The sequence below is a fragment of the Lacerta agilis genome, chromosome 8 (genome assembly GCF_009819535.1).
Source record: "Lacerta agilis isolate rLacAgi1 chromosome 8, rLacAgi1.pri, whole genome shotgun sequence".
Lineage (NCBI taxonomy): Eukaryota > Metazoa > Chordata > Lepidosauria > Squamata > Lacertidae > Lacerta > Lacerta agilis.
Genome location: NC_046319.1, coordinates 74,072,012 through 74,094,758, shown reverse-complemented (window position 1 = coordinate 74,094,758; position 22,747 = coordinate 74,072,012). Strand labels below are relative to the sequence as shown.

Here is a 22,747-nt window from a genome sequence, read left to right as displayed (position 1 = left end):
TATCATATCACCCCTTAACCTTCTCTTCTCCAGGCTAAACATACCCAGCTCCCTAAGCCGTTCCTCATAAGGCATCGTTTCCAGGCCTTTGACCATTTTGGTTGCCCTCCTCTGGATACGTTCCAGCTTGTCAGTATCCTTCTTGAACTGTGGTACCCAGAACTGGACACAGTATTCCAGGTGAGGTCTGACCAGAGCGGAATACAGTGGTACTATTACTTCCCTTGATCAAATGCTATACTCCTATTGATGCAGCCCAGAATTGCATTGGCTTTTTTAGCTGCTGCATCACACTGTTGACTCATGTCAAGTTTATGGTCTACCAAGACTCCTAGATCCTTTTCACATGTACTGCTCTCAAGCCAGGTGTCACCCATCCTGTATTTGTGCCTTTCATTTTTTTTGCCCAAGTGTAGTACTTTACATTTATCCCTGTTAAAATTCATCTTGTTTGCTTTGGCCCAGTTCTCTAAATGTTAAGGTCATTTTGAATTGTGATCCTGTCCTCGGGGGTATTAGCCACCCCTCCCAATTTGGTGTCATCTGCAAACTTGATGGATTATTGTATTTTAATATTTTATTGGAAGCCGCCCAGAGTGGCTGGGGAAGCCCAGCCAGATGGGCGGGGCACAAATAAATAAATAAATAAATATTATTATTCTATCTATTTCTGCTTTGGGTGCCCAGGTCTTCCCAAGGCGGTCATGAAAAGAGGGGGAAACAATACAAGACGTCCCTGCATAATTAACAAACGGGAAAATAAAGCAACAACAAAGAAATGACAAAAAAAACAAAAACAAACCCACAGTTGACAGAGAACTTCTAAAGCTGCTTAAAAAGGTTAACAAACAAAAAAAAAAAAACAGAGAGCCTGGAAGAATTTGAAAGCACTCAGCCTAGCAACAAAATAATTTCAGCATAAACAACAGGCTAGCAAAACTCCAGGAACAGAGTGTTCCAAAGAAGGTGTAAAAATACGATTTTACTCCACAGATTCTTTGGATAAAGGCCGTATATTAACAATTTATAATATTTTGGTCCAGAACCTTTCCACATTCAGCTTCACCTGGATGTCCATGAGTTCTAGAGCTATAAGAGAATTCCCTCCCTCTATTTTTCGACTTCCCCTATTTCACGAATAATTTTTATAAACTTTCTGTCATGTGTCTATTATTGCACCCAGGTCGTAAAACCCAAACTTAATGGAAACTTGGTTTCTCTGCAATTATTGGACTGGGTGCTCATGAAAAAATTAACCCACAAATCACAATAACAAATAAGTAAGTCCGACAAGTTTTGTGCTGTTTGGCTCAGATTTATTAGATATGCCGCGACAAAAAGACATGCCGGCATCTCACAGCTATCTATGGAAAGACGCTTAAATGTGATGGACATTTTGATTGGAATTGCTTTCAATACAGGCATGATATGTTGCACTGATCTGCAGGGGTGGGAGTTGTTTATGTTGCTTATACTTGAAATTTAATAATAAAAAAGCTTTTCTTTTCTTTTTAACCATCCTGAAGAGGCACCCCAACCAAAAAGACATTGTCCACAATTTGACAGAGCCTTCGGAGACTTAGGCTGCGCACACACATTACCTTTGAAGTACATTCAAAGCACATTATTTCCCTCACAGATTTCTGAAAATTATGGTTTGCTAAGGGTTGCTGGGAATTCTAACTCTGTGAGGGGCAAAACTACATTGCCCAGAATTCTTTGAGGGGAAAGAACGTCCTTTGAATGTGCTTTTAATGCACAGTGTGTACACAGCCTGGAATATGCCTCTCTCCTTTGGTAGAACACGGTACTGGTTTTTCAGACTATCCACTTTCATGGAAGTTTTTCCACACTGGTCTGTCTGCTGAGGAAACTTTGCACTATTGAGGATTCCGCAAAGCATTCTGAGGCCTAAGACATTTTGCTGCCTGAGACAAAATATAAAATGGTGCATCCCCTCGTTCCCCCATACAACTCTTAAAAGTGCAGGAGCCCCATCATTTTCTTCCTTTCTTTCTTTCTTTCTTTTTAACATCTGTCTACTCTAACAACCACCCAGCAAAGTAGGTCAAACTGAAAGAAAGCCACTGGCCCTGCCCAGTTGCCCAAGGAGCTTCATGGCAAAGTATAGATTTGAACTCAGGTCCCAATCTGACAGGAATCAACTGCATGTGGAAGGAGACCCTATGAGAAAGGGAAATGGTGCTGAGGAAACCGGGGAAGACCTTGTAGGGGACCAAAAAAAGGGGGGGTTCTGGGATATGTTTTAAAAAAGAAAAAGAATAATTGTTTAAAAAAAAAATTAAGTTATTAAGTGTATCCACACCCACATAAACACACATTTATATCCCACGTTTTCTCCAAAGAGATCACGGTGGCTTACACACTTCTCCCCCAGTTCATTTTTGTGCTCGCAACAACCCTGTGAGGTAGATCAGGCTGGGAGACGACGACTGGCTCAAAGTCACTCAGTGGGATTCAGGGCTGGGTGGGGATTTGAACCTTGGTCTCCCAGGTCCGAGTTCAGTAGTCCTGCACTCAAACCTCTACTCCACACTGATTAACATATATTTCATACTCTCACACATATTTAAATTAATCTAACCAATTAGTCAGCCTGCTTTCCCACGTTGAACTGGCACCACACAGAGAAGGCATGCATGTAGGGCTGCCGAAAGTCCAGGTTTTCCCAGACACATCCGGAAATCAGGCCGCAAAATGGCGCCCGGGCGGATTTTTGATGAATCAGCAAAATGTCCAGGAAAACCCGGGTGTATGGCAAGTAGGGTGACTTTTCTTTATGGCAACCCTTCATGCGCGAGGGGGGGAGAGATTAATTAATGGGGGACAGTAAAACTTGTCTGCCATTACTGATATTGTCCCTGAGGAACCCCCAGTATGAACCCAGGGTTCTCCCCGAACACCATTTGAGAGAACCACCGGGGTGGAGCATCTTGTTACCTAAGCTGTGCCCACGAAACAAGACAAGGCATAAATCTGGGAGTCTGCTCTTTATGGGTGCCCACAGAGCACATAATTCAGACACAAGCTAGAGGGCATCTTATTTGTGGCTATAGCTGTGCTGTTGGGTCTTCAGCACTCGTCATGTTTGTGAGATAATCCTCATGTGTGCCCAGAACCGTTTTTCAGAGACATAGAGGCAGCGTGATAGAAGTATTGCTGCCTCCGGATGCACAAATTCATTTTCCTGCCGGTCCCACTGCGATCCCCGGTCAAAGGAGCTTTGAATATCTTCCCTTACTTTCTATAATTCATTCTGCTTCTAGACACAGCACAGCAAGGCACGGAAGCTCTGCTCAAGTCCTTCTACCTACTGGGTTCCTTTTTGGCTTTACAAATGCCACGCGATATATCGCTCACAAGCTTTCGAAGCAACTTTCATAACCATAAGGCAGGTGTGGGGAGCCTGTGGGGAACTTCCCAAAGTTGCTGGACTACAATTCCCATCAGCTCCGGCAAGCATGGTCAGGGATGATGGGCGTTGTAGTCCAACAGCGTCCAAAGGACTTAGGTTCTCCATCTGTGGGCTAGAGACTAGGACTGAGCAATATAGTGATGTATCATCCAAAACCAGTTTTAAGTCCATATCGTGATATCGGTTTCATAATATTTGACCTGGCAATATATTGCAAATCATGATGTTTGTGTGCGTGCTATGCAAAAATCACGATGCGAGAAAAACCATGAAGCTTGCCAATGCCTCTATGTAGCTCCATCCTTATTTCAGGCATTGTGATAGATCGGAATACAATGGAACCTCAGTTTTCGAATGCTTCGGAAGTCTAACATTTCGGCTTTCGAAGCCAACAACCCAGAAGTGGATGCTTCTGTTATCAAATGTGCCTCGGAAGTCGAACGGCCAGGGGTGTAGCAAGGTAAATTGGTACCCGGGGGCAATTTTTTTTTGTCAACCTCCCCCCAGAGGCGTAGGAAGGTCAGGTGGTACCCGGTGCAGAAAATTTCTTGTCACCACCCCCTCCATTGATTCCCCCCCCCCCCCGCCAAAATGGTTTTACATTATTTCATTTTTTCTTACAAAGGAATAATAACAAGTAATAATTAAAAAAAACTTTTATTTATATCCTGCCCTCCCCGGCCAAAGTCGGGCTCAGAGTGGCTAACATCAGATACATAACATTGGTATAAAATCAAACAATAATTAAATTACCTCCTAAAAACATCTCAAAATCAAATTAAAGTCTAATTAGTTGGCTTTTCACAGGGTTAAGGTTGGGAACAGTAAGTGCTCCACTGAACTGAAATTTCAGCCTTCACGACATAGGAAAACAGCCAAGTAAACAGCTATTTTGGTGGAGGAGGGTCAAGATATTAACCAATATGCATGACATTTCATATATAGCTATATAATCCCTAGTGTAGTAAAATAAGACCTTTGAAGCAGGCATTTTTTAAAAAAAAAAGTTTTTATGAACCACCCTAGTAGGGCAGTACAGTCGTACCTCGACTTACGAATTACTTGACATACGAATTTTTCGACTTACGAATGAAAAAACTGCCCGCATGCCTATGGATTTTTCGACATCCGAAGGACATCCGCTGGCGGTTTTAGATGGGGTTTACTCGACTTATGAATTTTAGATGCGGTTTACTCGACTTACGAATTTTTCCGAATTTTTCGTTTCCAATGCATTCCTATGGGGAAATCGCTTTTTTCGACTTACGAATTTTTCGACCTACGAATGTGCATTCGGAACGGATTAAATTCGTAAGTCGAGGTAACACTGTAATTGTTCCTTGATCATTTCTCACCCCCTCCATTATGGAACATGGGGTGGCCCGCCCCCTACGCCCCCCCCTTGCTACGCCCCTGCGAACAGCTTCCAAGGCACACTTCTCCATTTTCTCAATTGCAATTGCCAACTGGCAATTGCGCCTCGGTTGTCGAACGTTTCGGAAGTTGAACGGTCCTGTGGAACGGATTACATTCGACAACCAAGGTTCCACCGTATCGTGATGTTTAGCCGGTGATATTATCACGATGTTGAAAAACACATAATCTTTTTAAAAGAAAAAACCCCAAAGTAAAAATATCTAAACACTTATTTATGAAACTGCAACTTTTGTACAGTCATAGCCACCCTGACTGGTCTATTTACACTGGAGGGGCAGGCTATGAATGCTCCAGTTAATCAATACGTTACCCTGAATAAAAAGAAGTGGTTGCTACTTATCACTCCAGGGAAGGGGGCAGCTCAGTGACACAGCATCACCATGCAGGAGGTCAAGGTTCATTCCAGGTAGCGCTGAGAGAGACACCCCCCCCCACACACAAAAATTAGAACCGTAAAGAGCAACAGCTAGCCAAGCATAGACAATACATTGTATCAGTGGTCCGTTGCAAGTCCCTATGCTCTCCTGCAATAAGTGAGCTCAGCCTGTTGCTCCTCACACCAAGGCATGGGCATAGCCAAGATTTATGTTGGGGGGAGGGAGGACACCCACCTGTCATCACCCTCTCTCTGGCTCTGTCTGTCGCTTAGTCGGGTTGGCAGTTGCATCGCTAGAATGCAGCACAACACCATCCAAGAGACCACAGCGAGCATTTCAATTTCAATTTTTCTGATCATTTGTACTTTTAGTGAAGTCTTTGTATTTATTTACTTGGTTTACCGGGGCGGGGGCAGCTGCCCAACTATGCCCAGGCACCAAGGAGAAGGTTCAAGTAACCTTTAGCCATATAAGTAAGTGAGGTGCATAAAAAGCATGGGTGGGGTTATACCGATACGGGGAAGTGGACAGAGCCCCTGGATCATTGCCAATTCCCTATGCTACCCAGCCGAGGGGCCGTTTCACCACATTGGCGCATGGCAGCTGCAGAGAGAGAGAGAGGGTGTGTGTGTGCAAAACATAACCACATCAGGTTCAGCCCCTGGCAAGCCACAGCTATGGGTCATGAGCTAGATTCCTTTTTTCAGCAAACTAGAAGGCTTTCCTCACAGCCCTGCCCAGCCCATACTGAACTGGTGGCGAGAAAAAGAGACCCTAAACCTGGCGCGTTTCCTCCATCAAATGTTAGGAGGTAAGTTGTATTACAGCGGTTCTTAGCAGGAAGTCCCCGATTAGCTGTGGGCAAAGCCCTGGTAAGAGTTTAATGGGATCAAAGGCCTCCTGCGCTCCCAGCTGCAATCCTAGCAAGGAGAAGGCTGCGGAGATAATCAGCTTACGGAGATGCTGGTAGTGGCTTCGTCCCCCTGCGCGGACTCATTTCCTAGACCTGCGGCCTTTACCCTTCCCAGACCCAACAAGCATCTTTAACCTTCACCCTGCAACGCAGGGGCTTTACTTATGTACAGGCTCAACAGACAGATCATCAAACTCGGCATGTGTATATATACATATCATTGTTTATAAAGATCTCCCGGTCCTAGGAGTTCAGTTATCAAGCGACAGCCGAGACCACTTTGTCCGTGCCGCTCTCCTCAGCTCCTGCGCTTACAGAAGGGCTGAAGTCTTGCAAATGATCAAAGCAGACTCATATCCCAACTCCTGTAAAACATGCTTTCCTTGAAGACATCCCCCCCCCCGTTTACCACTTCAGTTTGGAAGTGGGGTTCACAAGCTACAGAAGCTGCCTTATATTAAGTCAGAGCATCCTGATCAAGTTTGCAGATGACACCAAAATGGGAGGGGTGGCTAATACCCCTGAGGACAGGATCACAATTCAAAATGACCTTAACAGATTAGACAACTGGGCCAAAGCAAACAAGATGAATTTTAACAGGGATAAATGTAAAGTACTACACTTGGGCAAAAAAATTGAAAGGCACAAATACAGGATGGGTGACACCTGGCTTGAGAGCAGTACATGTGAAAAGGATCTAGGAGTCTTGGTAGACCATAAACGTGACATGAGTCAACAGTGTGATGCAGCAGCTAAAAAAGCCAATGCAATTCTGGGCTGCATCAATAGGAGTATAGCATCTAGATCAAGGGAAGTAATAGTACCACTATATTCTGCTCTGGTCAGACCTCACCTGGAATACTGTGTCCAGTTCTGGGCACCACAGTTCAAGAAGGATACTGACAAGCTGGAACGTGTCCAGAGGAGGGCAACCAAAATGGTCAAAGGCCTGGAAACGATGCCTTATGAGGAACGGCTTAGGGAGCTGGGTATGTTTAGCCTGGAGAAGAGAAGGTTAAGGGGTGATATGATAGCCATGTTCAAATATATCAAAGGATGTCATATAGAGGAGGGTGAAAGGTTGTTTTCTGCTGCTTCAGAGAAGCAGACACGGGGCAATGGATTCAAACTACAAGAAAGAAGATTCCACCTAAACATTAGGAAGAACTTCCTGACAGGAAGAGCTGTTCGGCAGTGAAATTTGCTACCAAGGAGTGTGGTGGAGTCTCCTTCTTTGGAGGTCTTGAAGCGGAGGCTTGACAGCCATCTGTCAGGAATGCTTTGATGGTGTTTCCTGCTTGGCAGGGGGTTGGACTGGATGGCCCTTGTGGTCTCTTCCAACTCTATGATTCTATGATTCTAAGATAAAGTGTTGGCAGCCATCTGTCTTGAGAGACAATGGAGTGCGCCTCCGGGGGTGAAATTGAACCTCTGCGTCAGCATTGCCAAAGTGACTCGGGGTGCAAGCTTGGGCAGTGTGCATGGAGGTCCTGGGCTGCCCAGGTGACAAGACCCCCCTCTCAGCCTCACTGACGTGGGTCCAAAGGAAAGCAGAGCAATACACTTAGCCCCAGCTTGGCTGCAGGAGTTGCCGGAAGGAGGAATACAAGGTGACATCCAAATGTCTTAGGGGACTAAGCTCCAGATTTGTGCGGGGTTTATTCCTTAGGCATTTATTCTCCCGAAGATATCCTGCAAGGCAGCAGAGGTTTAGGACCAGTTTTCCTTCTCCTGGCATGAACAGGGCCTGGAAAGAACAGGGCAAGAGGCAAGCATGGGTGAGCCCTTGGCCCTCCCTTCCATTCTGAAGTGGTACAGCCGAGACACAGGTATGCCACCTCAATGGCAATGAAACTCCTGTTGTAAACAGTAGCAGTTTCTACCCAGTCACTGGGTCAGGGAGCCTGAAAGCCAAATCCTTGAGGTCAGTTCTGCATATACGGCTTGGGCCCAGGCTAGCTGAAAGATTGTATCTCCTTATATGAATCTGCCCTAGTGCTAAGATGCCCAAGTGAGAACCTCCTCTCAGTCCCATCAACTTCAGAAGCCCGGCTGGTGATGACATGAGAATGAGGCTTTTTGGTGGCCGTTCCCATACTGCAGCATTCGCTCCCAAGAGAGGTTGGACTGGCTCCCTCTTTGTTATCCTTCCTGTTCAGACAGACCTTTGGAAACTAAGGATCAGGGCTGCTGGGTTTCAGTTTCTGATTCTAAATGTGTTCTGATGTGTTTTAAGTTTTGTTTCTAACCAGTTTGCATTTTTATAATTTATATATACGTTTTTAAATGTTGTAAGCCGCCAGGAATCCCAGTTCGGAGGAAAGGCAAGACATAAATATATTACACAAACAAACGAATGAATGAATGAAGCACTCTAGCCTAGTAGCCACAGGCAACAAGGAATTGCATTAGAGCTGGCAGAGGAGGGACAGAGCATTCTTGTCAACTGATATGTTGGGCACAGAGGACAAAGTGGCCAAAGGAGGGAAAATTTGAAAGTTCAGGTATGCTTCAACTGTGGCCAGTTTGCAATGAGAGGCCATTCTGCACATGCGCTGAAGCTCTCTCTTTAAACAAATATTCCAGTCCAAGCACGGATGCCTGGTATTAAAAAAAACTAGCCCTGTTGCAAGTCAAGTTGGCACCCTAAAAATGCCAGTACTGGAAAAATGCAATCTGATTTCCTCTGCCACAGATACAGTATTTTAAAAGGAAGCCCAGAGCTCTCTATGACAACTCCCTTCTCCGGAAGCTTCGCAGCATCAAGGCGGCAGCACCCATCAATTCCACTACATCCAGCCACTGCCCCCGAGGGGAAAATAAATGTTAGAAACCAAGAAATCACACGCAAGTCTTCAAGCAAGCATCAACGCATGATCTGCTCCAGTCTGCATGCCCGGCTCAATATGCCATCTGAGCACAATCCTGTTCTACAGGCTGCATCTTGGCAAATCAGGCAGTAAGAACTACCATATCCCAAAATGACCAGCCGGCCCTCTCGTTTTCCATGGTATACTGCAAAACCACCACTGCAGGAAGTAAACATGTACCTTAAACCCTCCACTATTTCCAATCCACCGTCTCATAGCTTGGGGGGGGGGCACATGAAGTTTGACAGGGATTTCACCTCCCTAGTGATAAAGAACTTTCTTTCTTTCCCTTCCTCCCTCCCTCCCTTCCTCCCTTTATATTTGATTAATTTTCAGTATTTTTAGCATATACAGCCAAAACACAATTTCAACTTTTCTCTTATTTTTGTCGACTTCCAACCCCTTTTCCCCATGGCGTTGTTGTTTCTCCCCTTCTGCTTCACCCCGTCTATCAAATCATAACCACGATATTATAGACAGAAAATACTTTCTGTGCCCTTCCGTTCTGCACTTCCTGTGCTGGAGTTCAGCAGCATAGAGTTTATTATATTACTTGCTTATTTACTTATTCCATTTCTATCTCACCTTTTTCTTCAAGGAAGCTCAAAGTGACATACATGGTTCTCCCCTTCAGTCAATTAATTTATTGCTTAATCAATCAATGGATGGATGGATGGATGGATTGGCCTTTTGCTGACCAAACTACCAGGAAGGTCAGTTCAATTGTATGTTAAATATCTAATGGAGGATAAAATCCCAACAGTATCACTGGCAGAGGTGTTGCTTACTATCTGTAGCAGTGAGAAGAAGTGAGCAAATTCACGCCTGAACCTGGAAGAACAATCTTCAGGGCCTCACTCAGCATTATCGAAGCTTTATACAACCGTTCTCAACCTGTGTTGCTGTGAGATTTCCCTGCACAGCATGCTTTTTAAAGTGTTTGATGTACTGCCTGCAATAAATTGATGGATTGTTCTGTTCAGTATCAGAGGTCTTCCACCAGTAGTTCAGGACCCACAGGGAGGAAGTGTGGCCATCCCAGATGGGTCAAGGCAATGGCTGATGCTGCCATGTTGGACTCCAAGCTAAGGCTGACCAAACCAAAGGAGCATTTCATGCAGTTTCTGGGCTAGAGCATCTTCTTCAGACAAGACACTCAGTTTCGCAATGGGTCAAGAGATAGTCAAGATCCTTTCCCCCCCAATAAAAACAGCATTTCTGGCCAACAACTTGCCCCACCTTCCTAGAGCTACGTCTTTATTGCGGGAGCTTTTCTATGGAGCAAGGGACATTCTGCTTGCTTTCCAGTCTGTCTCGACGGCTTTCTAGACTTCTCCCAGAATGGAAGTGCTTTGGGGGTTGGAATGCCGAAGTGTCTCCTTCTGCAGGTAGCTTGGTTGCCCAGCAGTTGACATCATGGCAGCAACAGGGGGACCCAGGAGGTGACCACAGAAGTCTAGCTGCAGGATATGAGAATTTACAGACCCTCCAAGTGTCCCTATTTTCCAGGGACAGACCAGGATTTACAGAATCCATCCGGTTTTCCGATTTGATCCCGGAACGTCCCGCTTTTCTTTAGGACACCCCTATTTTCATCGGAGAAACGTTGGAGGGTATGGAGTTATGCAACCTCCAAGCCAAGGAGATATCCCTGTAGAAGACATCTGAAGGCAGCCCAACAACAACAACAACAACTGAATAGGATGTCCCTATTTTCATCAAAGAAATGTTTGAGGGTAGAAGAAGCAGAGATAAAAACATCAGCCTCACTCCACTTCCTGCAATAGGGTTGGAATCAGGGGGAAGTTAATTTCTTGCTGGTTTTCATTTAGTAGTAATGCTAAGATGCCACTGTGTCCATTGCTCTGTGAATTCCCATTTTAAGATTCAATACTATGCCTCATTAGCATATTATAGTAAGTATAAATCAAAAGAGAATGTGGGAAAGCGGGTGGGCTTCGAGTCTGGAGAAGCTGAAGACCACCACTCTAGATTTTCCACTTGTTAAGTCTGAATTTTCTTTATCAGTGCATAGAAATGTTACATTTCTGAACTCCTACTTAGCCTTCCCCAACTTCTGGGAGTTTTGGACTACAACTCTCAGCTACGCTGGCAGGGGATGGTTGGAGGAAATCAGGTTGGGGAAAACTTACCTCACATCTTTTAAACTGCACACTTCTTCATGTATCTGAAGAAGTGTGCATGCACACGAAAGCTCATACCAAGAACAAACTTAGTTGGTCTCTAAGGTGCTACTGGAAGGATTTTTTTATTTTTTATTTTGTTTTGACTATGGCAGACCAACATGGCTACCTACCTGTAACTGAATCATTTAAACTGTTAAGGCTTATTAAATTGAGCAATCTGGTGTTTTGCTTTAGGGTTTTGGGGATTTTTTGGTAGGGAATTTCCCCACCATTTAGGGAAGCAATTGCTACCTGCAGCCTGAAGTGGTAAAGTCCTCTCCCATTCAAGGACTCTACCACCTCATTCCCAACACATTTTACTGCATGTGTAAGAAGAAAAGGAGTTAGGCTTATTCTCAGCAGGACAGAAACAGAGTACAACTGCATGCCTCAAACGCTTTCAAATTAAGAGGAATAACTGGGGATGTCGTGCCCAAAGACACCCCCCCCCCAAGCTTATGGTGCCAACACAGGGATAAAGCAATGGCAGAATTAAACAAAAACAGAACAGGCCTACACCCAATGAATTTGCCAAAGGCAGGGAACCAATGAAAAGCAGTCCCCATGCACCCAAATTGTAATGGTATTCTTTATTGTTGTTGTTGTTGTTGTTGTTGTTGTTGTTGTTGTTGTTGTTATTATTATTATTATTATTATTATTATTATTATTATTATTATTATTCCTCTCTAGAACCATCAATGTACTTGAGGGCAGCAGGCAGATCAGTCTGTGCCCCAAGCAGCTTACAGTCTAAATGTTGGCTGTGGGAGACAAAACAAAAAGAGAGGGACAAGAATAACAAGGGATAAACAGTGCCCCATGCAGATGTCAGTGCTTAGACTTTGGTATTTTTGCGACGGGGGCTGAGGGGTTAAGCCAAAAACTTCTCGGATACAAACATGCGGTCTGGGAATAGGGATTCAGAAGGAGGTGGAAGTGGACCCCACGTAGCATTCCAGGGAGATGTTCTGGATCATTTTCACAGCACAGCGCACATGTTGATCTCCTATTGTGGCGGGTCCTAAAATCGCCACCAGTGTCCAACGTCATGCGCATCCCTGTGCCCACCAGCTGTGCCTTCCTAACATGACCCACCAAGCTGAATTGCAGCCCCCACCCCCTGATTTGTTGCTGCTCAACAACACTGCCCCACCTGTGCAATCTTGGGCAGAAAGCAAAGCAGAGTTGTTTCTCCGCTGCTAGTGAACTGTAGAGTCACAAATCCCGCAGGCCCAGCCTAGACCCACGGAGAAGAGTGGGGAATGCTGTGGCCTCACAGGTGGCATTGGCCACAGCGGCTGGGGATGATGGGAGTTGTAGTCCAGCAGCATCTCTGGAGGGCCAGAGTTTCCACACTCCAGTCCTACACTGGGGGAAAGACTTATCTCCATTAAGGATTCCAACTCTTGAACCATGGTCACACCAAACATTTTTACCACTGTGGTATTACTTTAAACAGTTGTGGCTCCCCCTCCCAATGAATTCTGGGAGCTGTAGTTTGTTAAGGGTGCTAAGAGTTGTCGGGAGACTGCCCTACAGAGCTACAACCCCCAGAGTTCCCTGTGAAGAGGGAATGATCATTATTCCACTCTGGGACCTGAAGCTCCCATAATTCTTTGGGGGAAGCCATGACAGTTTATGGTCCTTCAAACGGAGCATGTGAATGCAGTCATGGAGACAGCCAGGCCACGAAACGTGCACATTTCCTAAGCAGGTGCCACAACAGACTGCAAACAAACAGCCAAGTTGTTGCCGAGGACCCAGAGCTCAACGCTGGCACCCTCCGGCCTCAGACGCTTGCATTTCCCTTACTACTTCTCATCCCTTCTTCCCCAGGGAAACTCCCCCTGAATAAAACAGCTCCCAGCAAACAGAGCAACGAAAGCTTGGATGAGGAAATGAGACCTTTGTGAGCTCCCTGGCACCCAGAAATGCCACTATCCTTTCTCTTTCGCTTCCTGAGCCACACAGAGAGACGTTAAACACACAGAGAGACACAAACCCATGCACCTCCTTTGCCCCCCCACCCCATTCCCCCCCCCCCCCGCACTCCACCGAAGCCCCAGGAGGGCTGCGACACCCAGGCCTCGGCAAATCTGCTGTGGCTGTCACAGCAATTGGGTCCCTGTCTCGGATCCGTTTCCGTCTCTTGCCACGGAGCTTGGTGAAGCTGCCAGCGGGGTGGGGAGATGCTAACTGGGGCTGGCAGGGGCAGAGCGCTACCGCTCTCCTCACCAACCGCCACCCGCGGCCTCAACAGCTGCTCGGCAAGGCTGCTGCGCACCCAAGACAGAAAGGGGCAGGGGCTCGGAGGCTCCGACGGGGAGGAAACCGGGTGGAAATAGGGCACAAGGGTTCCAAGATTCCCAGCTGGTCAGGAGAGGAGGAGGAGGCGGGCATTGGAGAGAAGGAAAAGAGGGAAGTAAGCAGGGCACAGGGCACCGTGTGGAAGCCGGATGAGATCCGAATAAGGAAGCCTCATCGGTTGACTTTTAGGGCCCACTATGGTGGGCACCAACTTAGTCGTTAACAATTTGCTGCTCTTCCCACCAACCTCCACCAAATAAATTTGCTACCTGAGTTGGGCCAATTCACCCTGCTAAGCAATGGTAGAGCCGGCTCTTAATGGAAAGCAAAGGGTGTTCGGTGTGAGATTCAAAGGAAGGGAGGGAATTAGGTGTGAGAGAGAGAGAGAGAGGTCACATCATCACACACAGTGAAAGAGGCAAGGGTTACATCCAAGGAGCAAACAAGGAGGATGGAAGTATGAAGGGGGAAGAGCAAAGGGCACCACAGGAGGAGAAGATAGTGGCTTGCATAGGGGCAGGGGCAGATTGGAGATGGGAGAATGGAGGCAGGCTGAGATGACAACAAAGAACCAACCAAGCAGGTTGGGTTAGGAGCAAGGAGGTGCATCCTGGATAAAGGAAACATGGCCATGGCTGGAGGAGGAAGCAGGGAGCTTATGCAGGAGTTTCCAATAGTGAGATACAAGGCAGGTATGCAAGCTAACTGATGACATGAGAGAGGTCACTGGGGGTGCTTCCTAATGGTTTGGTTTGGGGAGAGGTGTAGATGGGAGATTGGGAAGAAAGGGGGCCCCTATTAGGATGGACAGAGGAGGAGAAGGTTCCCAACTGTACCTACAGCAGTTGTGCGAGAGAGAGAATTTCAACAAGCGGGTCAGAAAAGTTGCTGAATTTCCCTCTTCCACACATTTGTTAATGATACTCCATCCATGGTCATTGCTGCTTCCAGACATGTAGGTGGGTTTGTAAGGAACAATGCAAGAAGATCCCTGCAGGATCAGGCACCCTGTCCCCACAGCGGCCAACCAGGTGTCCCAGTGGGAAGCCTGCAAGGAGGGACCCAAGCACAACAGGGAGATCAATGTTGGATGGGAGCTTGAGGGTGGGACCATAACTCAGTGCTCTACAGAAACAAGGTCCAGGGGTTCAATCCCCTATATCTCCAGTTAGAAAGGGATCGGGCAGCCCACGGTGGGAAAGACCTCTGCCTGAGACACGAGAGTGCGACTGCCAGTCAGAGCAGACAGCACTGGGTTAGGTGGACAAATAGCCTGGCCTGATGGCGGGCCACTTCGTACGTCTCAAAAGCCTTCCGCCTGTTTTGCATGGGGGAGATTTGGAGAGGAAGGTGGGGTTGTGGGAGCCTGGGGAGGGGGAGCTGAAGATACCAGGGAGAATATCCGGTGTTGTGGAATGAGGGGGGGTGAACCCGAGAGTTGCCTAAGCAGGTGTCCCAGGCAGAAGGATTGGGACTGTGACAAAGAGGCTTGAGAGGATGCAAAAGAAGACGTCAGAAGATGGAGAGTCCTCAGGAGAACTCCCTAGGGATGAAGGAAACAAGGAGTGAATGGCATTGTGGGGGGAAGGAGCTGGAAACAGAGCAGGGAATGTATGTGGACCTGAGGTCTAACTTGAGAACAATGGACCTAGAAATCATGGCAACAGAGGCCTACCTTTCAGGGCTGTTGTAAGGATTGCAAGAGCGATGCATGGTGGGCAAAGCTGGGAAGCTTCTGATGGTTTTGTGCTGACACACAAAGAGAGGTTTGCAGAAGAGCCAGGAAAAGTGCCAGAATGAGAGATGTGTTTCTTAAAAATTCTACAGGGAGTGAAGGAAACTTGTGCAGGCAGACTTTGTGCAGTCCGTGACAAGTAAGAATGGCCTAGCCCTAGACCTAGAGGCAACTGGGCCTTTGTATCCTGAATCAGAGTTGGCCCTTCCTTCCCCCCCCCCCACTTAGACCACCAATATGCCACAAAAGATGAACACATACACAATGTGGGCTAGAAACGTGCGCAGGCTTAAACCCATCTCCAACACATGTGTTCCTTGGCTATCTATCCCCAGATCTCTGCTCTCCAACCGAGAGTCTGTCGGCCTTGCCTACAGGGCTGGAAAAGCCCCTGGATTGGTCTGATGCCACCACCACCCATCTCAGTTGCACCCACCTGCGCCATCCCATCCATTAAAGGAGAAGGGAGGGCTGTGGACTCGGCTGATGGGCCTGGCTAACAGAAACAACCTAGGCCAACTGGGGGACCGAAAGAGCTCTCTGGCCTAGATTGAGGGAGCCAGAAAGCCTAGGAAGACGAGGGAGAGGCAGTGGGGAGGGGGAAGCCCTGGGGTATTCGGCTGCTGTAAATAAGTCTTTTTCTGAAGCAACTGTGAGCGTGAGGCTCAAATATAATAATTCATTGGGGGGGGGTTGTGGGGAGATGGGATGTGAGGTGAGATGAGGGGGGGGGGAGACATGATCTATGGCAAGCGGTGGATGGTGCAGGAGGGTGGGCAGATGGGAAGATAAACTGCATCTCCGTGTGGCATCTCCCCAGCCTGCTCCACGAAACCCACCCACTCACCCCAAAAACCCATTTCACCCAGTTCCGCCACCTTCTACGTCGTAAGTCTCCGTCGAGCCACCCAACCACTCAGCCCAAACACAGCAACTGAAAGGCAACCCACCGCCCCACCAGCCTCAAATCCAAACACCCTCTTCTGATCCCTGCCCCCCCCCAAGACCCACCAATTTCCCCCCATCACCCTCACATATGCCTGTAGGGCCCTTGGACGGAGGCCACATCCAAGCGAGGAAAGGGGGACAACAAACACAGAGGCACCCTCTTTCACCCACCCCACATCCCCCCCAAGAAATGTAAGAACGAAGTGCTCCCCACTTACGGAATCCGTGAACTGCGCCCCCCGGCCTCTGTCTCCTTGCAGCTCCCCCCTCTTCGAGAGCGGGGAGGCCCACTTTTCTCTGTAGTCTTCCTTGGGGAGAGGCAACCGCGGTGCCGTTCTCCCCCACCCCTTTCTTTAATATATATATATAAATATATATTTCTCTGGAAAATAAAAGCGTACTCTCTCCTCTCGGCTCCCTCAGAATCTCCCTTCCACGGAGTATCCTTGGAGAACTCTCGGATCACCTCTCCATCCAGCAAGCAGCCCCAGTACCGCAAGGCTCAAGAGAAGAAAATGGGTGGGTTGTGGGGAGGGGGAGAGAGAGTGAGACAAGAGGGGTCCTTTGCTCCCAGGGGGCCTGCCCCCCCCCAGCCCCTTGCAGCCAAACCGCGGTGCACAGCAAGTTCAGGGTCGTGTGGGGTTGTTGGAGGAAGGGGGGGGCTAATCAGATGTCTCAGGAGTCAAAGCCTCGCAGGCCCCCTCCTGTCCAGGGGGGGAGAACTGCCCATAAAATAGGAAACTCCCCATGTCCGTCTCTCCAGGATGCAGCACCCCCCTTTTCGGGGGGTGGGGGGGTAGGACCCCCTTCCCGGACCCCCTCCTCTGTAATCGAACGCTGTCTTCTGGCTCAACCCCCCCCCCCCAACTCCGGATTCTGGGAGCAAACGTCGAGCCTCCTTCTGCAAATTGGGTGGGAGAGACGCAGCGCCCCCCCCCCCTTCTCTCTCTCTCTCTCTACGATTCTTCAATCATTCGGCGGCGGCGGCGGAGGCAAGAGAAGTGGAGGGGCGAAGATCCGCGGTCCACGTCTGGATGATCCTCCTGGGGGGTGGTGATGGGGAGGAACGAGATCTCTCCGGCTGGCAACCTCCTCCCCCCCCCCGTTACAACCCACCCCCCAAAGCCAGGCGGGGGAGGCCAGAGGCTGCGATCTGTTGGCTGCCAAAGCCGCAGCAGCCAAAACGCTCTTTCCTTCTCCCTTCTTCTTCCGCCCTCCCGTTATCCAGCTACACCCCCGTGGAGAGAGGGGGTGGGCGATGCGCGGAAGCGGAGGTGGCTAAGCTGGGGGGGGGTGTCCCTTTGGGGGTGTCGAGGCTGGGAGGGGCGTTGGCCGGCGGCAGCACTGCCTTTCTCTCTCTCCCTCTCATCAGGCTCCCACTGCTGGGAGGGGGTGGTTGACTTGGGGAGGGGAGCGCGGCGTCGGCGTCGGAGGAGGGAGAGGAGAGAGGCGCATTGGCATGCGCTGCAGCGCTTCGCCGGCGCGCACAGAATCTTGATGAGGCTCGCTGCAATCCGGACTCACTCCGGCGGCCTGCGAGGAGCGGGATTGCGCGCGCGCATCTGTGAACCTAAGCTTCGATGTGTACCCAGACACCTGTTTCCCCCCCACACACACACACACCGACGCTCAGCTTTAGGGCGGGGAGGATTGCACATAGCAAGAGTGCCTCTGAGCATGTGCAAATTGCCTCTCCTTTTACCACCGCCTTGCATCATCAACATCTTTTTTTTTTTTTTAACTAGGTTGGGAGTTACCGGCACTAAACAATTATGTTTAGAAACCAAAGAAGGTTGAGGGGTTGTTGTTTTTTTAATGGATAGCGTTTTTTGTTTTAGTTTGGACCCCTTGCGCCAAAGATTGTGTAAAGTCACACCAAAGTCACATTCTGGTCCGCCATCTTGGTTCAAAATGGCAGCTGGCATCCAACGTTGATGAGTTCCACTGTTCCCACCTCAGGAACCCTGGTGCCATGTTTGGCAGTGATATCTCCAGAAGCAGCTGGAACCTATCGGGAACAAATGGACAGACTCTTTTCCAAACTAGATACTGTAGTAGGTTTTTATTTTTCATTAGATTTCTTCAACAGACCATTGCCAAGAGAGTCACATTTGACTTCAAAAAGAGGAGTCAAGAGGATCAAATCTCTCCAGAATGCTTGACATGATGATTCAAAACCACAACAGTAAGAGAAGCTCTGCTAGAAGGTACCAAAAAGGGCCAAGAGGATGCCAGTGTGGTTAACCAGTGGAGTCAAGGAAGCTACTAGAGGCAAGTTTTCTTACTTCAGAAAACAGAAGTCTTATCCAAATGAGGAGACAGAAAAGAAAACACAACTTGGTAAAAGGAATGCATGCAGACACTGGTTGGCACATCATGCTCTCCCCCCCCCCGCAAAAAACTGTCATAGCATGGTGAGGAATCTTTGTCAGCTTGAGGGCCACATTCCCTTATGGGCAACTTTCCAGGGGCCACGTGCCAGTGGTGGGCAAGGGGCCAGAGGCAACGGGGGGTTAAAACTATGAATGCAAATATTGCCTTTGTACAGTAAGCTGCTTTCTTTGCATTCTTGCACCTATATTCTCCATCCTAGGTCACACCCGCCCCATACATTTAAAGCTTACCATTCCTGCCCACTGGCTGTTCCGGCTGGGATTTGTTGGGAACTGGGATGCCAACAGGACTGAGAGGCTCACAGCTCCCCCATCCTTGGCAATAAAGCCTTTCTCCCATTGTGTACTGCCATGAACTTAAGAGTTTCCATTTAGCCATTATGCCTTCCGGCCACTGAATGGCAAAAGGATCGTTCGCCATGAATCTGTGCAAATGAAAGGCATTTACCATTACAGTACCTTGTGGCAGAGCGGTCCATAAATCCAACAGGTCTCTCCAGGGTCTAGCTATGATGCTTCTGGCTGCTGAGAGTAGGTGGGTTATAAGCTCTTTATAGTGTGAGTGAGCATTCCTGTATTGGAAAATATTCAGTAGGGCCGGTTCATTTGTCATGTTCACATTTTACAAATATTTTAAGCAAAAATCCCAACAAAGTTAGTCTACATTTCTTTCAACTTCCCTCCCCTCCTTTCTCCATTTACTTAGTTTATATATATTTTTTACTACAGCATATCCAATTCAAACCTATTTATGAATTTTCTCTTATGTTCTCGTTTTATTATTTCTTACTGCATGAGTTCTTACTGCATGAGTCTGGGTTTTCCTGGACACATCCAGGAATCAGACTGCAAAATAGTGTCTGGGTAGCTGAAGAAACTGGGAAAACCCAAACATACGTAGAGTGATTTATTTTTTTAAGGGTTAAAAAAAATCAAGAAAAGCCCAAAAACATATTTTGGGAGGGAGATGTTCTCAAAAAAAGCTCAACACCTTTGTCTGGATTTTCACTTTTAAGAATATGGCAACCTTAATGTCAGTCCTGCTAATATTTTAAGTTGTTTACATTGTATTTTCAATTAATCAATAAATTTTCCCATTCTGTTTTTAAAAGTCTATCTTCTTGGTTTCTTATTCTTCCCATAAGCTTAGCCATCTCTGTGTATTCCATCAATTTTGTTTGCCAGTCCTCCTTTGTCGGAAATGTTTCTTCTTTCCATCTCTGGGCATAATAAATCATTTGGGCATCTGTAGTAGCATACATAAATAATTTTTTCCCCTATTCTTTAGATACTTCTCCACCAAGTATTCCTAAAAGAAATGCTTCTGGGGTTTTTAAAAACAAATGTTATCTTCAACATTCCCCCCCAATTCATTATAAATCATTTTCCAGAAAGATTTTGCTACCTTACATGACCACCACATATGGAATAAAAATTACACACCTTCTCTTTACATTTCCAACAGGTATCCTGTTCCGACTTACCGGTATATATTTTTGCTAATTTACTAGGAGTCAGATACCATCTATACATCATTTTCATATAATTTTCTTTTATCACATAGCACGCTGTAAATTTCAAATCAACATCCCATAACCTTTCCCATGCTGCCGATTCAATGTTATGCCCTATATCCAGTGCCCAGTGTTATCATCGATTATTTCACCTGTTGGTTCTGGGGTGGCTTCTAATACCTGTGTAGTTATTTTGCATATTTCTTGTAGGGCTGCCATCCAAAAGGGTTGGAGTTTTGTAGGTCCTCCCTGCCCCTGCCCCCTCCCCGGAATTCCTAGGAGACACCTGTAAATTTAAACAGGCAAGTAGGGGGGCTTGCGAAGCCATCAGTTCAGTTAGGAGAAAGTGGAGGGCGGAATGTGAGATAAATGGGAGGAAGAAAGAGGGAAAGAAAGGGGTCGTGCCCACAGTTGGCATGTAGCCTCCAACAGATTGTCCCCATGGAGAAGCAGTCCTCAACAGGGGGAAAAGGTTCCCCACTCCCACTGTAGGGTAAATAAGAATGGAATACGACGAATCAAAATTGCAAAAACATCAGTGGCAGCAAGAGAGAATTTCTGTAACTGGCAGACTCTTACATATCTGAAGATGCTTATCCCACCGTCTTAATCTCCCCCCACCCCCCCTAAATGTACCACTCTCTTTTTACCTTCACTCTCTTCCAGCCCGTTCTGCATTCCAAACCCTTTATCCTCATTTCTTCTACTGGTCTCTCCCCATTTCCTTCTACATACATGCGTCACTTTCACAAGGGACCAGAAATGAAATCGGCGGTTCCTCAATGGAGCTTCCGCCTCCTTCGATAAATTCTGTACTGAAATGTTCAACCAGAATTGCTTGCAGCTCGAAAGCTTGATTCTGGTCTGGTGGCCTCGTGTGTGTGTGTGTGTGTGTGTGTGTGTGTGTGTGAGAGAGAGAGAGAGAGAGAGAGAGTTGCTTTAATTTATTTATTTTGTGCTGCCTTTCTACAAATTGCACTCAAGGTGGCTTGACAAACAGTAGCACATCATAAAAATATAATGTGATATGAAAATGCAAGTGACAAAACAGATAGCGGCAGCCAAACTCAGGCTAGCAGAATGAAAGAACAAGAGCCGTAAAAGCTGTAATTCAGATATTGCAGGGCTAGATCTGAAACATAAAATACAAAAGGAAATTAACGAACTGGTAAACGTGACCAAGTTAAAGCACAAATGCCAACTGAAACAGGGTAGACCTTGCCTGGCTCCCCAAATGCCTAGTGGATCAGACCAAAGGCCCAGATATTTGAGTATCCTGTTCTTACAGTGGGCAAGTAGATGTCTATGGGAGGCCTGCAAGCAGGACATGAGTGCAGGACCAGCAGTTCCCAGAAACTGGTATTCAGAGGCACATTGGCTCCGACAGTGGAAGGTAAACCATAGCTGCAATGGAGAGTATCATAGCTATCATTAATTTGTCCAATCTCCTCTTAAAGCCATGCAAGTTGGTAGCCAGCGCTCTATTGTGTGGGAGCAAATCCCCCAGTTTTTAACTATGTGCTGTACGAGTAATTCATTTCCCTTGTGTAAGCCGAATTTCCCAACATTCGGCTTCATGAGATGGCCCTCAGTTATTATAAGAGACTTCTCTCAACACATTCTCTCTGCACCTTCCCCATCTTACTTGCTTTTTTTTCCTCAATCAAAATAATAAAAATAATAAAAATAATCCCCAGTATTATAAGGGAGTTGATCCACGTCCGTGATCGTTCCGGTTACCGCTTTCCGAGCCAATGTAGTTTTTGAGGCATGGCAACCAAAACCGTTCACGGGATTCCAAGTGCAGCTGCACCACAGATTTTGTATAATATAGGCAATTTTATTTTCAATCCCTTTCCTAACAAGCCCTACAATAGAATTTACTCTTCGCAGCTGCTGCACGCTGGGTCGACACCTTCAACATGCTGCCACTGCAACCCTGAGATCTCTCCGCCAATTGCTCACCACCAGTTCAGACCCTACGAGCAAATCGGCAAAGTTGGGTTTCTTATTGCCCTAATGTGCATCGTTTACATTTACTTACCCCCAGCTGCATCTTGGATTTTAATGCCCGTTACTGAGTTTGGAGAGATTCTTTTGGGGTTCTTCCCCAACCTCATTTTGTTTTAGCCATACAGCTCACTCCAGAACCCTCTTGACTTTCCCTTCCAGTTTCCTTATTACCTGTCCTCTTATTTATTGGTTGTTTTTTGTTCAAAAGAAGAAAGATTTTTTTAAAAAAGTCAAATGTGACTGGTTTGGACTTTCTTACATAACTGCAGTTCTACGCCACCTTTCCTCCAAAATGCCCTGGATGGTACAAACGATATTTTCCCCTGTACCCTCACAACAACAACCCTATGAGATAGACTGGGGATTGCTCAATGCCTGCGTGGAGATGACTGGGGATTGCTCAATGCCTGTATAGAGATTTTTAGGTAAGTCTCTCTCCCTGCCCCACAACCTGGTCTCCGTCTGATGCTCTAATTCAGAGCTTTCCTGTGTGTCGTGACACATCACTGTGTCGGCTGCAGTGTGTGTGTCGCTCAAACGCTCCCCATGCTCCTCCCGAGCTGGAAAGGGGTTAGTTTAAGCTCCGATTTGCTAGTACTGTAAAACTGAATTACTGC

At 47.1% G+C, this 22,747-nt stretch overlaps 1 protein-coding gene across 2 annotated transcripts in view; it reads right to left on the bottom strand.

Annotated features, from left to right (window-relative positions):
* The window catches only part of GRIK5 (glutamate ionotropic receptor kainate type subunit 5), an 86,920-nt gene extending 70,395 nt beyond the window's left edge, over positions 1–16,525 (bottom strand). For both annotated transcript variants that reach the window (XM_033158320.1, XM_033158321.1), the window contains exon 1: positions 16,429–16,525. The gene's annotated coding sequence lies outside the window, so the exon portion shown is untranslated. The remainder of the gene's footprint in view (positions 1–16,428) is intronic.
* Positions 16,526–22,747: the final 6,222 nt, after the last annotated feature.